This window comes from Rattus norvegicus, chromosome 3 (genome assembly GCF_021556685.1).
Source record: "Rattus norvegicus strain SHRSP/BbbUtx chromosome 3, alternate assembly SHRSP_T2T, whole genome shotgun sequence".
Taxonomy (NCBI): Eukaryota; Metazoa; Chordata; class Mammalia; order Rodentia; family Muridae; genus Rattus; species Rattus norvegicus.
The window spans coordinates 100977275-100993211 of record NC_141536.1 but is presented as its reverse complement, the minus strand read 5'-3'; the positions used below and the strand labels follow the sequence as shown (position 1 = coordinate 100993211).

Here is a 15937-nt window from a genome sequence, read left to right as displayed (position 1 = left end):
CTTAGAGCATTCTTCTCCATTTTTCAGGCCCTGCTTGGAGTCAAGCTCAAATCTCCTACTAAAAATCAATGCGATGACTGTAGCATACTTCTTAAATATAGAATCACTCATATCTCATAATTCTCTGTTTGAGAGACTAAATCTTCTGGCTCGTTATTAGGCTGCTGTAGACCATTTCTACTAATCCAGCCTCTATAACATGCTGCTTGGTCTTTAACTGCTTGGTACAGACTGCCAGGAAGCTCATCGTTGATGTTATTAAACATAATTCTCAGGGTTTGCTCTTTTCATAGCATTTCTTATCTTTAAAAAAGAGAAGCTTTTGCTAATGTTTTTTCTTGGGGTTCTCTTCCTTCCCCTGTACAAAAGAATACCCAGAAAATGCAATGTTTTCCCCATGGGGGTAAATGAAATTTCTACCTCTGTAGGGTTTTTCAATTTTTCATTTTCAAAATATGGCCTGTAAAGACAGAGGCCAAGAACCAATGGCTTGAAGCCTTAGGACGGGCTGGCAGCTTTGTATTTCTACAGGGAAAAATGTGGGCTAAGTCTCTAACAAAAGGGAAGTTTCTAATTTGTGACTTCTTTTTATGAAATATTTCTCTCATTCTCTCTCTCTCTCTCTCTCTCTCTCTCTCTCTCTCTCTCTCTCTCTCCTATCTTTGTCTCTGTCTCTCCCTCTCCCCCCTTTCTCTTCCCGCCTTCCTGCCTTCTTTTTCTTTTAATGTTATGTTACTTTTTTAAATCAGAGAAGCCTCTCAGATGCTGAGTAAACACTGAGGGGAGGCAACATCAGCCCTTTCATGCTTGTTTCTTTGTTTGTTTATAGCTCAAGGTAGCCTCAATCTTATGATTTCCCTGCTCCCCCTCCTGAGTGCTGTAACTACCAACATATGACAATAAGGTTATCTAGCTCATAAACGTTCAAAATAACAAATCAGCCTCTGTTAGCTCTTAGATTTGAAGCTCCCATTTAAATAGTGAGAGTTTTTTTTCCTTCGACCTCATTCTTATAATTTTGTAGTTTTCTTTTTTCATTTTCTATAATGAAAACCCTACTTTATTAATTGTGTCTCATAAAATACAAACTTAAGACTTCAGTGTTTAATTGCTATCCATACACAGAGTAGAAACATGACTCAGAAGAGATGGTGACTCAGTGAGGTTCTCTGCAGAGATCCTCCGACTCACCAACAGCGTGATTTACACCTGGGTTATCCTCCCTGTGTCCTCAAACAAGTTGGCTGTGGAAGTTTTAGCATCTATATTTCTAAAGTGCATATCCCTTCCATCTATAATATTATGATTCTCTCCATTGAAAATATTATTATATTAATTTAAATATATAATAAATAATTAGCTAATATAATTAAGTAAATAAAAATGTTTACATGTGGATGTACTTGTGAAGTAGCTATTCCAAATTGTATTGCTCAAGGGAGGTTCTGAAAAAAACTAAAACTGAGAAAGGAGGGATCACTGATTAAAGGGAGCTAGTGACAACATGAACAACTTAGCCATGAGGAAACAGACATGAAATTTCCGAGAAAAGATCAGATTTAAAATTGAAAGGTTTGATTTGTGCATCAAATCAATTAATCAATCCATCATTGTTACATAAACAACTTAAAAATAAGAAAGCTTTCTTTTAGTTCTCTTTTTCAGATATCATGGTCCATAATTTGGTTCTGGATAGAGCAAAAATCACAGGGTAGTGGAGAAAAGGTGTTCACATGATAGTGGTCATGGAGCAGATAGGGCAAGAGAAGGGGTAGGAACAGTATGGCATTCAAGTGTGTGCTACATATGACTCACCTCCCCAAAGTAGGCTTCACCTCCTAGAGTTTCGAACAAACTCAACACGTGAGCTTTGTGAAACAGGCAAAGACTAAACTATAACGGAGCGGTTATTTTAGTCCCTCCCAGAACAGAGGTGTTATGATCCAATTAAATGTCTCAAAGTATCTAGAGGAAAACACTAGAAAACTTTCTATTATTGAGTATTTTCATCCCAACTAGAGAACAGTGTATAGAACACTCTGATCCAAACTACTATCTCAGAAACAAAACTTATTCTTGGTGACTCAAAGCAAACACTGAGGGCAACCTTCAGTGTCTGTAACTGGTTACTTCTCTTGGGGTAAGTTCCCTGGTACCCATTGTAAGAGTGAAGCATTATAAATGGAAGGTTTGTACTCGTATTTTGTTCCTCTTCTTGATTTACCATGTCCATCGCATGACATTTCTTGACCTAAAGGAAGTTAAAAGAGCTAATAAAAGTCAATATTTTGTAGATTTGAATGTTAGCATTGCAAATAAATAAATTATGAATTCTATCAGTACAACTAAGAACCATTAGAATATCTGAAATTACTTCTTATCCTCCAGAAAACACTTTTAGGTCCTCTTGGCACACTCTATCATAACTGAAATTTTGCAAGCTTTCAATTCTTATGTATCATCGACCTTAGTAGAAGAAATATTTTTATTATTTTTCAAGCTCTGCTTAACTTAATAAAGTTGAATGGACCAGGTTTCAAAAGGGAGGAATTGTGCCAGAGTAAAAGGTATTAGGGAGGGTAGTTTCCAGATTTTAATGATTTAGCAAATGAAAATATAAAAGTTGGGCTTTTTTTCTTTTTAGACATCAAGTACTGGACACTACCCAAGGTATAAGTGCAAAAGCAGATGTTTCAAACATCTACTCCAGAGAGTCGGGTCTCTTGCCTCTCTTCTGCCTTCTTGGATCAAAGCCAGAAGTTCCTTCTCTTCTTTTGGGATGCTGAACCTTCCCTGAGGCTGCACCTCTAATTTCCCCAAAGCCTACCTTGAAGAAGAAGCATATTCCAATGTTCTTTGATTTAAGCCACAAGACAAAAATATGTAGAGTCTGTTCCCAGTTGTTCTGTGGCCCTGATATACTACCAGGGTCAAATGCTTTAGCCTTGGTCTCCTGCTTGGTTTTCCTTTGATTTGTAAAAGAATAAAGGATGATATTCAAATATACTTTTATATGCATTAGTAATCATACCCCACTATATTTAGGCCACTTAATTTATACTCAAGGCTTTTAAGATGAATAAACAAAAATGTGTATTTTAATTTTCATTCATAGAAGTCTTGGTTCATAGCAACCAAAGAACTTCCTGTAACCTCCTATATAACCATTCCTTTTGAAATGAGAAACCAGAATAGAGGTTAAGGGAATTTCCTTAGGCTATATTCCAAATGTAGAGAATAAATTATAAATTCTTTGCAAAGCATAAGTCACTCACTCACTATACATCTCTGAAAACCAAAAGATTTCCATTGTAAATTACTAAAATACATATTGCATCAACCAAGCACAGGGATTTTTTTTCAAACTGCTTATTATTTGGAAATAAATCATATCAGACCATGCTTTAAGGCCTAAAAGGCTCAAGAATTTCAAAATGATTTCTGTAAAACAGGCTCCCCCGTTGAACATTGTTTTCATGCTATTCTCCCAGGGCATGATACAGAATAAAAACTACAATTATGTATTAAATGAATGATGAATTGTTGATCACAGTGTAGAATAAGGTAGCTTCAGGAAGATGTGGAATAAAGCGAAACAGATCATCTCCAGGAATATTACAAAGGTTAAAATAAAATATGATAAAAGGAAGATGTGGGATGTACTCTAAAGAAGGGATGAACTGTTTACTTATTTGGGGTATCAGATGTTATCATTAAATGGAATGGAACATATGAGAGAGAAACAGGTGAAAGAATGGCTAAATAGTTATGTAAGTGGACAGGATTACCAGTGAGACGGTTAATTCAAATACCAGCCTGACAAGGTTAAAGAAGATTCTGGTAACTAAAACAAAACAAGACAAAAAACAAACAAACAAAGAAAAACCTTTTTCTGGGTATGTTTGCAAGAGAAATTGGTACTTGAATTGGGTTCTTGCCATTAATGTTACCTAGCACATTGAGAGTTTGAGTACAAAACAAAAGACAGGGGGAAAAAAAGGCTAGTCATTTTCTTGGGGATGAGATATCCACCTTCTGCTCTCAAACAAAATACTAGGTCTTAGGCCTTGAACCTTTGAAATTTATAAGTAAGGTCCCACAGATTTAGATCCTTAGGCTGAATGTTTCAACACTGTCTAAACTTGCTTCTCTGGGTGGTGAAAGGGTTTGGAGGCTTAAAGATTACAGCCTTTAAGCGATTACAACCATTCATAGAAGGCAGGGCAGGAACTCAAAGCAAGAAGTAAAGAGAGACCATGAAGAAATGGTACTTACTTCCTTACTCTCCCCGGCTTCCTCTTTCCTACGTAGCAGTCTACCTACAGAGGGATGACACAGCCCACATCAATCGGCACCTCATCTGAGGGGCTTTCTGCCCAGATGTGTCTAGTCTTTGTCAAGTTGACAAAATTATGACCTTCACCAAATTCTATTATTTTTGAATGATTGGATTCAAACCATAATATATCACTAGCTCTCTGATTCCCAGTTTGCAAATATTATACCATGGACTTATTAGCCTCCATCATTATATGAACTGATTCCCATTAAATCCCTTTGTCTGTCTGTCTGTCTCTCTGTCTGTCTGTTCATCGATCTTCCATCTATGTATCCATCTTAATTGTATATATTTTGCAATCATCTCTAAATTATTTATACTACCTGAAATACAAGTGATATACATATATGTTAATATATATAGTCACACAACGTGTATTAGAGAATCATGACAACAAAACACTGCACATATTCAGTGCAGATGCTTTGTTCATAGGTGTTTCAAATATGTTATTGGTTAAACCTTCCAGTATAGAACTCACAAGTATGTAGGGCTAAGTGTGTGTCAATATAATTTGAAATAAAAGATATGACTTGAACTTTTTTCTCTTCCGGATTGTTTTGATGACTCACCATCCTTCATAGTTTCATAGAATTTTTTTTACTTTTATGAAAATATGGGAATTTTAGCAAGTACTTCACTGAGTGAGTATATTGTATTTGATAGTATGTATATTTAACTCTCTTCTTTTCCTATCTGTAGTGGTTTGAATAAGATGTCCCCCATAAGTCTCATTTGAAAACTGGGTTTACATTTAATAGCAGTGTATGAAGTGTGGCCTCGTTGGGGAAGGTGTACCACTGAGTGGGCTTAAGGTTTAGAAAGCCTCTGGCAATCCTTGGTGTTCTCTTAGCTTGAGAGCTGGGCTATGAACTCTCAGCTGACACTCTAGCAGCACCATGATTGCCTGTTTGCTGTCATGCCCCCTCTCACGACAGTGACAGATCCTTAACCCTCTGGAAAACAACATGGGAGATAAGAAAGCAGATCACTTTCCAACCGATGAGAAACCATCCCCACCCACATGTCAACTCCAAACTTAGGAGAACCTAACTGACCAGTTTAGCCTCACTTGGACTCTGAGAAAAGCTCAGACAAGTAGTGTGGTTAAGTCTGTGGCACATTTTCATTTACTATTGTAAAAGTAACACGCCTTCCAAGAAGCCTACTCTTTCAAACAAAAAGGAAAGCACACTGTTATTCGAATAATATAGACCTCAATTATATGTATCCACTGGCTTTTTAAAATTCTCTTTGTATGGAAAAAGTAATAGAAGGAGACACTGGATTTTTAACAGTTACCAAACGTAGGTACATTAGTTTGTATTAATTCTCTACACTGGATCATCCTAGTGGATAATTTACATGATTCAGTAAAGATTTTGTACTCCTATTTCTCCTCAAAACAATCACATAACACATCTCTATCCTTTAGCCCAATACTCTGATTTCTGGACATGTGCCAATATTCCTCAGAAGAAGACTAGCTTAAACTATTGCCAAACATACTTACATATTAAAAATGAAATTCTGTAAGAGTTAGGAGGAGTGTAAAAAGCCTGCTAGTTGGGCTACCATTGTCCTTTTAAATCTCTATTCTTAACTCAGTAAAGTTCCATTATCATGGTATACTAGTGTTGATTTTGATATTCTAGTGAGGAATAGCTATACATGGTAGGATTTGTCCTGAAGACAGTGAAGTTTTTCAGGGAACATCTCATGGGGTCAAACTCATCACTACAAATACAAGTCCTAAGGGGAAACTAGTATTTTAAAAGGATAGAAATATTTGGGAAGATAATTCCATTTAGTTTATTATGTTCTATAACTCTGTATGGGTCCTACCACTTAAACAAGCAGACATTTGAATATATGCCATCTAGTTTCTATCTACAAACTCAACCGTAATATCTGTGGGGAAAGAATTAAAATGGAAATTTCTTACTTTCTCATATTTATTTATTTCAAAGATTATGTAAAAAATAACTATTGTGGAAAATATTTTGAAAAGTACTATCTGTCAGTTTGGATACATTCCAGGGAGAAGAATCAGATAAATAAGTCTAATACAGGTGAGAAAATACAATTAAGTGTTAGAAATAAAAAGAGAGAATATTGGCTAGAGTAATCAGGGAAGTGTTGGGAAAGAGTTGAAACATTTTCTATGATCCAGTCTCCTTCTTCAAAACCACAAAGATACTTCTAGAAAGATAAAGAAGGAAGTGATTCAGTCTAACATTCTTCACATGAGATAATTAGACTTCTGATTAGATAGACCAATGGTAATTCTAGATTGCCTTAAGTTAGATAATACAATAGTTATATTGGTCTTTTTTAATTAATTAATTATTTTATTTACACTCCAAATGTTACCTCCCTCCCAATCCTTCATCACAGTGTTCTTTCTCCCATTCCTCCTCCCCTTCACCTCTGGAAGAGCGCTGGCCCTCATCAAGTCTAGAGGATTAGGCACATCCCCTTCCAATGAGGCCAGTCAAGACAGCCCCATTATATGTAAGTACCAGGGCCACAGACCACACCCTTTATGCTTTTTGTTTAACAGCTCAGTATCTAGAAGTTCCCAGGGGTCCAGGTTAGTTGACACTGTTGATCTCCCTATGGGGTTGCCCATCTCTTTTAGTTCCTTCAGTCCTTACCTTAACATTTTCATCGGGGTCCCCAAACTCTCTCAATGCTTGGTTGTATCTGCATCTGTCTCGATCAGCTGCTGATAGAACCTCTCAATGGACATCCATGTTAGGCTCCTTCCTGTAAGTACAACATAGCATCAGCAATAGTGTCAGGGATTGGTGCCTGCCCATAAGATGGATCCCAAGTTGGGCCGGTCACTATTCAGCTATTCCTTCAGTCCCTGCTCCTATTTGTTCCCAAATTTCCTTTAGACAGGAGCGATTTGGGGTAGAAAATTTGATAGGTATGTTGGTGTTTCCATCCCTCCACTGGGTGTCCTGACTACTGGAGTTAGTCTCTTCAGGGTATCCACACTATTGGGCATTTTGGTTAAATTTACCCACATTGAGTCCTAGGAGCCTCCCCAATCCGAGGTCACTGGGACTTCCTTAAGGTTCCCCTCAACTCCCCACCCCATCCCCACTGCTACACATTTCCACTCATTCTCCTGGCCCTCTGGGCCCCTCTCTTGTCTCTTCCCATACCTGATTCTGACCCCCATTCCCCTTTCCCTCTCATCTTCTACACAGGTCCCTACCTAATTCTGCCTTCGATGACTGCTTTGTTACCCCTTCTAAGTGAGATTTAAGCATCCTTACTTGTGCTTTCCTTTTGTTTAACTTCTTAGGGTCTGTAGGGTGCATCATGGGTATTCTGTACATTTTGACTAATATCTACTTTTCAGTAAGTACATACCATACATGTCTTTTGTGTCTCGGTTACCTCACTCAGGAAGATACTTTCTAATTCCATACATTTGCCTACAAAACACATGATGACCTTGGTTTTGATAGCTGAAGAGTGTTCCCTTGTGTAAATGAACCACATTTTCTGTAGCCATTTATCAGTTGAGGGTCATCTGGGTTACTTCGAGTTCCTGGCTATTCCGATTAAGGCTGCTATGAACACAGTGGAGCACATGTCCTTGTGATATGGTGGAGCAGCTTTTGGGTAAATGCCCAGTAGTGGTATCGCTGGGTCTTCAGGTAGAACGACTTCCAATTTTCTGAGGAACCACCAGATTGATTTTCAAAATAGTTTTATGTTGATATCCCTGATCCACTTGGACTTGAGCAAAAGCTCAGGGTGAAAAATATAAATCAATTTTTGCATTCTTCTACATGCAGACTGCCAGTTAGACCAGCACCATTTGTTGAAGATGCTTTCTTTTTCCACTGTATGGTTTTTTGATTCTTTGTCAAAAACCAAGTGTCTGTAGGTGTGTGGATTCATTTGTGGCTCTTTGATTCTATTCCATTGACCAACCTGTCTGTTTCTGTACTAAAACTATGTGATTTTTTTAAATCACTATTGCTCTGTAGTACAGCTTGAGGTCAGAGATGGTCATTCCTCCAGAAGTTTTTTTTATTGTTATGAATTGTTTTGTATATTCTGGGTCTTTGTTTTTCAATATGAAGTAGAGAATTTCTCTTCCAATGTCTATAAAAATTGTGCTGAAATTTTGGAGACTGCATTGACTCTATAGATTCCTTTTGGTGGGATGGACATTTTTACTATGTTAATCCTAGAGATTCACGAATATGTGAGATCTTTCCATCTTCAGATGTCTTCTTTGATTTCTTTCTTAGGGACTTAAAGTTCTTGTCAAACGGACCTCTCACCTGTTTGTTTAGAGTCATACCATGGTATTTTATATTATTTGTGCCTATTAGGAAGGCTGTTGTTCTCTTGTTTTCTTTCTCTGTCTTTATCATATTTTTACAAAGAATGCTGAATAAGTTAAACAAACATGAAATGGAGATCTTTTCAAACTTAAATTTCCTCAACTATTGGAGGTGATTTTCAATCTTCACCAGCAACTTTACATAGAAGAGACATGACTACTACAACTGGCGTGTGGGAAAAAAAATCCTTTCAATGTCTTGCCTGTATTTATTGACTTAGTAACCTTGAAATTAGTTAGAAACTCGACACTGGATGATAAAGTGTATGGTTTGTAGGAATCTGACCTGACAATCTTTAGGTTGGCGATACTTCAGTCTGTCTGGGGGTGATGTATACACCATGTAGAGAAGAAATGTAATAGAAATAAGAAAGTATAAATGCAGAGAAATGCTTGGTCTAAAGTTCATCTCATTTTTCTTAGTGCATGTTCATCCCAAAGAACAATAATAGATGATAAACTCAAAAGATAAGTTGTGGGCTCTAATCCCAGGCTTAGTCCTTTTCTTAGCTATTATTCTTTTGTTGTGAAGAGACACTATAAGCAAGAAAAGTTATAAAAGAAAGCATTTAACTGTGTGCTTGCTTACACTTTTAGGGGGCATCTATAATCATGGCAGCAAGCACGGGATCAGGCAGACAGTCATGGCACCGGAACAGTAGCTGAGAGCTTACACCTTCATTTCTAGGAAGGAGACAGAAAGAGACAGCGCTTGAGTCTGGACCTGCCATAGGCTTATGAACCTTCAAAGTCACCTCCAGTGACGCCTCTCTTCCAACAAAGCCACACTGCTTAATCTTTCCAAAACAGTTTTACCAAACAGGGACCAAGCATTCCAATATATGGGGTCCTATGGGAACCATTCTCACTTAATCCACCGCAGACATTTTCTTAAATCCTTATGAGATGCGTAACGAACAATAACTATTTATAAGGACAACTATGGCATCATCACAATGGAGTCGTGGGCCGATTGCCCCAACAGCTATGTCAAGTTGGCTTGGAAGTTGAAAGAACTTTACTTATTGAAGCATGAAACAGTTTACCACAAGGATTCTCAAATTACCCATGCCCTCAGATAGATCTGCTAGTCTAGTTTAAAGTTCTCCAGCAGGATTCTTTTTGCTACTACTGTTTGCTATTTAAGAACTGGTCTAAATTCATCCTGCTCACAATTTGTAGATGCATGTTCAGGATAAGCTACATAGCTACATCATAATTAAATATTACTAAAATGTTCAGAGAATGTCTCTTATTTCTACCTATCATTGTTTGGAACTAATAACAATTTACCCTTTTGTGAACTACTGAGGACAACCTGAAAGAAATTTCAGATGTAAATATGTGTTCATGGTAAAGCAAGGGCAAACATTTGTGTATTTATTTGAATATTTTAAGCGGTGAGAGATCACAATAACACAGTATGTCTCAGAGCATTTAGACCAAAACTACAAATAAGTGCCACCCTTTACCTTCCCGCACGACCCTCCTCTGAGCCTTTTGCTTTGTGCTCCAGACCTAATTCTTCCTTGGCCTGTTGGTCTCTGGCTACATTCACTAAATATGAATTGGCAGGTTATTTTGCTGGCTTCCTCCCTGCAAGATTCCTGCAAGTTAATTATATGCCTCTAACAAACCCATAGCTTTTCTAAATGGTTCCTGCCTTACAACTAAAGCCATATTTTCTAAATTCTGAAGCTTAGTTCACCTGCCTCTGCATTCCCACATGATAGCACTTCCCTCATCACTCTTCCCTGTTACCCTTACTCCATTTCAGTGTCTTCTAGGCTGGTAGACACCTGGCCACACATTTACTTTGTGAAGTACTTGCCACATAAGTCTTGAAAGCCCTTAACCTTTGTGTTTGCTCCATCTAATACAACGAAACAGCCATCACTATGCTCACATTTTAAGCATTAGTTTGAATGGGAAAAACAACTTCATTTTTCATGTAAAATGTGCTGTTATGAATCTTATTAATTTTATAACTTTATTTGTAGTCAATTTAAAATTTTGAAAAGCTATATACCCATATCCACACCTGTGCTGTGCTTATAAGACAATTATAACTATCTTTATGCTTTTATGGTTTAAATCAATAAATAATAATTTAAAGTGATAACAGCCATGTTCAACGTTAAGAAGGTCTTTAACTTTAAAAATAAAATGATTATTATTCAAGTTTGAGAATCATCAGTTGAGTATGTTGCTTCTAAAATGGCTTCCAAATATACCATAAAGCCATCATAAAAGCTGTTAGTGTGTGGAATGAACAATTAATGGCTAATGCATATCAAACACCAAGAACTTTTTCAAGTCTGTTACAACCCCAGAAGTCATAATGGGGACAGTTGCACACACCTACTACCATAGGATCAGACTACTAACACTCACTTTAATTTTAGAAGCATACATATATAACATGAAAACCCAGCACCACTTTCACAAACTGTTCCAGAAATCAGGAGAATTTACACTGATGAATGCTTGAACTAAAGAAGGGTGTCAGTATAAGAATTAGTGCTGGCTGCGGTGATGCACACCTTTAATATTAAACTCAGTATGCAGACATAGATGGATATCTGAGTTCCAGGATAGCCTGGTCTACAGCAAATTCCAGGACAGGTAGAGCTACACAGAGTAACCCTGTCTTGAAATAAACAAAGAAACAAACAAAAATGGAGGAAAATAGTCTTATAATACCTGAAGAAACTTTCTTTCATCTTGATGGTTTAAACTTCAATATTACAAAACATCGTTAGCATGTTACCTCTAAACCATCTTTTAGAGATTAGTGAATGTGGCAACATTATCTGTATGTTAGGGCGGAAAAGTCATACTTACAAAGGAACTCAAAATATCAGGAAATACACCCAGCAAAGTTTTATTCTACGTTCACATCACAAACCAAGATAGGTTATGTGCTTCTCCTTGGCAACTGTTGTCTGACTGTGATTTGAAATCTAAGATGATTTCGGTACTTTCTTATTTCAGTGTTCCATATATTCAAAGATAAGACAGAAAATCTGGTTTCTATTCTTGGTCCTTACTTGATTTGGGGGTTAAGGTGTGTGTGTGTGTGTGTGTGTGTGTGTGTGTGTGTGTGTGTGCATGCATGTGTGTGTGCGTGCGTGTTTGTATCTATATAAGAGAAAGAACGTGCACATAATCTCAAAAGAAGCATGAGGATAAATAACGGATGAGAATAGGGATGATGAAACAGTTCTGTGGGTATAAAATGCTTGCCATTAATCCCAATGACCCTTATATTGTTTCAAGAAAGGACAAATATTTGGTCTTGGGGCCTATCTGAAGCTGATACTAAATTATATCATTTGGCTATTGTTTCTTGGGAAGTTGGTATTACATACAGACCAAAATTCTGAGCTCCTGTCTTTCCAGAGTCCATTTCCAAAAAAAATGGGAGGAGAGATTCAACTTCCTCTATTTGGTCCTTGACCTCCACTTGCATGCTGTTTTTGTCCAACCCCCAATAGACAAAGCAATATAATATTTAAAAAAACAGAAAGACTATGAATATTTGCTGAGGAGCATGCAAATGAGTAAATCCTCAGATTATCTAGAGAAGTAGACATAAATCTAGAAAAAAGAAAAAATAAGACACCAAACAACTTCCATTTAGAAATGAGCTTGCAGACCAGAGAACGTATTCTGGTAAGGAAAACAACAAAACAATGATCAAAACATGAATTTGCTTCCTGCTAGATTAATTTAAAAAATAGAAAAAATTTAAAGTAAGTCCTTATCAAATTAATTAAAGCCACAATGTACTTAGAAATTAAATGTCAAGAAGGAGGAAATAAAAAACTGTATGTAAATATGATCAGTGGGAGCCATTAAAATTAAAACAACAGTGAACGCAAGAAAGTCCCTCAGGACAGAGGAGAGGATTGGTCAAAGTGGAAAAGGTGTTTATGTCCACTAAGTCGTCCAGAAACAATAAGTTCATTTTTAATAAGTAGAGCAATTTTTCAAAAAGTAAAACAACTTGAAAACCTTGCACATCCATCTACTTATGCCCCAGTGCAAAGAGACTAGGGAGAGCAAAAGGGGAGCAGGCATTAGGAGGGATATTTCCTAAGCATCCTGTAGAACCCAAAGAAGATATGAAACATTGTTTCAAACCCCATGATAATAGAAGTGATCCTACACTTAAACCATTGCTGAACTGACAAATATCAAAGATAGGAATGTCACATTCAAAAGGATAATAGAAAATATTTTAGCTGCAGAAGAATTAAAATAAATTAACAAAAATTTCACATTTAAAGCAACAGAAACCAAGAGACAATGGAACAGTGTGTAGGAGCCATGAGAAAAGACGCCCACATAGTCTATTATATAATCTGAAATTATTGCATAAGAATGAGAATAAATATGCACATCATAAGTCTAGAAATTAGACTCTCTGCAAACATGCCCTACTTATGAAAAAATATTAAGGGCTAATGTTCAGCTCAAAGAAGGTAACTGAGCCACAAAATGTGTAAAAACACTTTATAAAATTTTGATTAAGAAAAATGATTATCGGTCATATGAGGGTAACAATAATTAGTATCTTGTGCTCTATTCGAAATAAAAGTTTGTATGCCCTAAGAAATGAAAGAGGTTGATTAAGAGCAGTTAAAGTATAAAATATTGCTTACTATGATTCCTAATCGATACCATGGAATTTCAGTATTACAGAATATTAGAAGGCAAAGTGCTAGATAGGATTGTATAAGAATTTCATACATATATGTGTATATGTATAGTGTGTGTAAACATATACATATATATATGCATGTATATACAATATGCATCGATAGTAATAGATGAATGGGATAGGAATGATTTTCTTATATGTAGAACCAAGGAGGTACCAATTTGTCTTAATCATGGTTTCTCTTCCTGCACAAACATCATGACCAAGAAGCAAGTTGGGGAGGAAAGGGTTTATTCAGTTTACACTTCCAGCATCAAGAGTCCCAGTAACACAAAGGCTTCACTTTAGCAGTTCTGGGATCTTGTTAATCACAGCTGATCCTTCAGCCCCAGCTAACCAAAACCACAGAATCTTCACAATCAAAATAGCAGCAGCCCTGATAAGAGTCATTGATCTTCCCTCTGAAATTTCACACGCCAGGTCTCCATCTTCTGCACTGTTCTCAAGATTGTCTTCCAAGCTCCTATAGAAGCTCTTAACATCCCAATGGCTCTTCTAGCCCAAAGTTCCAAAGTCCTCCACAGTCCTCCCCAAAACGTGGTTGGGTTGTCACAGGATACCCTGCTATGCCAAACCGACGGTGTTTAACCTCAATAAAATGTTTTTACATTTGCATTGATATATTCCCTCCATCCAGTTTATTTCCCAAAATTTGAAAGAGGAAAAGTACGATCTGCTTTACAATATTGAAATCATTCTAAACGTTTACTGTTAATCTGGATAATCAATTATATTTCAGGTGTTCACTGAAAAAAATAAAATATAGGTTTTAGTTGACATATAGCTGCTATGCTTCTTTGTTAAGGAGAAAAACATAATGTCACTGCATAGTTTATCTCATGAAACACACACGCACATGCACTCATGCATGCACATGCACATGCATGCACGCACACATACATGCACACACATGCATGCACACAGTTACGGACTTTCCCCTATACTGCCAGCCTGCTATAGGTTAAAGTTCTTACATAAATGCCTGAGGCTTGCTAGGTATCCTACTCAAATTTGACTCCTCTATCCTAAATGGTAATGATAAAAAAAAAGCTAAGAGAATTCCTTTTCTGATTTAGCTTCTAAAGGAAAAGGGAGAGTGCTGTGGTCAGGAAAGATGTGGACTCCCGTTTGATAACTTCAATTCATTGTGAGATTTAGATTCCATAGTTTCTAGGATGAGTACCAAACTTTCTATGTGTATTTGGGTGAGGGCAGGGGAAAAGCTACTGGTAATTAAAGGTAAAACTCTTTTCTTAATTTTTAAATTATATTTATGTACAGAAAACTTAGTGTACGTTTAATCCAGTTTACTGGCAAGTTCTTTGGCCTCTGCCTTTTCTAGGTTGGCAATGCGAGCCACAGACTTCTGACTCAGGACGTTGCCTTCTCAGTGGTGTCATCATATCTGTTGTGGTAGTTGGTCTTAACAGCTTCCACCAGCCTAGCCAGAGCACCCTTGTCTTCCGAGTTAACCAGTGTGAAGGTAACAGTGATGCATGTTTTCCTGTGGACCAGGAGCTCCAGTCTGGCCTTTCCCTTGATGATGCGGTACGGCACCCCCATCCTTCGACACAGGACCCGCAGGAAAATCATCAGCTCAATATGGTCTACCTACGGGCAATCACCACCGGCTGAGCCTTCTTGTTCTACACCAAGGTGGTGCCTGTATTGACCCCCGATCAGAGGACAGGCAGTCTCTTAGTAGGACGTCCCCTCTGCCAGCAGCTTTCTTCTCAGCACGGGCCAGGAGCCTTTGCTTCTTCTTCTGCTTTGTCTCTGGCCTGTACTTGTGGACAAGCTTAAGCAACTGAGTAGCTGTTTGTTTGCCTGTCCAAGGCCTGGTTTAAATGGTTAATGGCAGAAATGACTTTGAGCCCTTAGAGAAAGAGGATGACCCTTTGCTGTTGCAGCTGGCTGTAGTGGGCCATTTAACGAAACACATTAGATCTCTTTTGGGCTGGATGTCCTGCCCAATGCCAAAGTTCTTGGGCCTTTTATCAAACAAAGGATTGACTACCTTTGTGGCCTCCTGTTTCTTCCGGATGTTGGGAGCCGAAGCCAACATCTTCTTCCCCTTGGCCTTCTTTCCTTTGGACATCTTGATAGGCTGGAGGAGAAAGCAAGAAAATTCTTTAGTAGAGTGTTTATTTGTTACTTTGGTGTGTGTGTGTGTGTGTGTGTGTGTGTGTGTGTGTGGTGTGTACAACTTTGTAGAGGGCTAGGGCAATTGCAGTGCAGTGAATTCATCTGTACATTATAATAAGCAACAAATAAATCTATTACTTAGTGATAAGGAAAGATAAAATAATTTAATCATGTAAAATTCACATAGAGATTACTGTGAGACCATTCGTTCAAATAGAAGCTCATCGGAAGAGATAAGGTTTGTCACAGAGAGCACCTTTGTTTATAATTAGATGTTATAACTATTTCACTTTATTATATTTTAAGCTCGAATTTGTGAAACACAATGGCTGATTTCTTATAGTTCTGTGGC

At 37.4% G+C, this 15937-nt stretch overlaps 1 long non-coding RNA gene across 7 annotated transcripts in view; it reads right to left on the bottom strand.

Moving 5' to 3' along the window:
• Positions 1-2579: 2579 nt before the first annotated feature.
• Positions 2580-15937, bottom strand: part of LOC102552721 (uncharacterized) — a 65474-nt gene continuing 52116 nt past the window's right edge. For 4 of the 7 annotated variants that reach the window (XR_015683719.1, XR_015683720.1, XR_015683721.1 and 1 more), the window contains one exon: positions 13655-15547. This is a non-coding gene — a long non-coding RNA (uncharacterized LOC102552721). Of the gene's footprint in view, positions 2967-4275; positions 4320-6276; positions 6542-6996; positions 7109-9303; positions 9399-13654; positions 15548-15937 lie in introns of those variants that run through there. The other 3 variants (XR_015683723.1, XR_015683724.1, XR_015683718.1) reach the window with 2 other exon arrangements.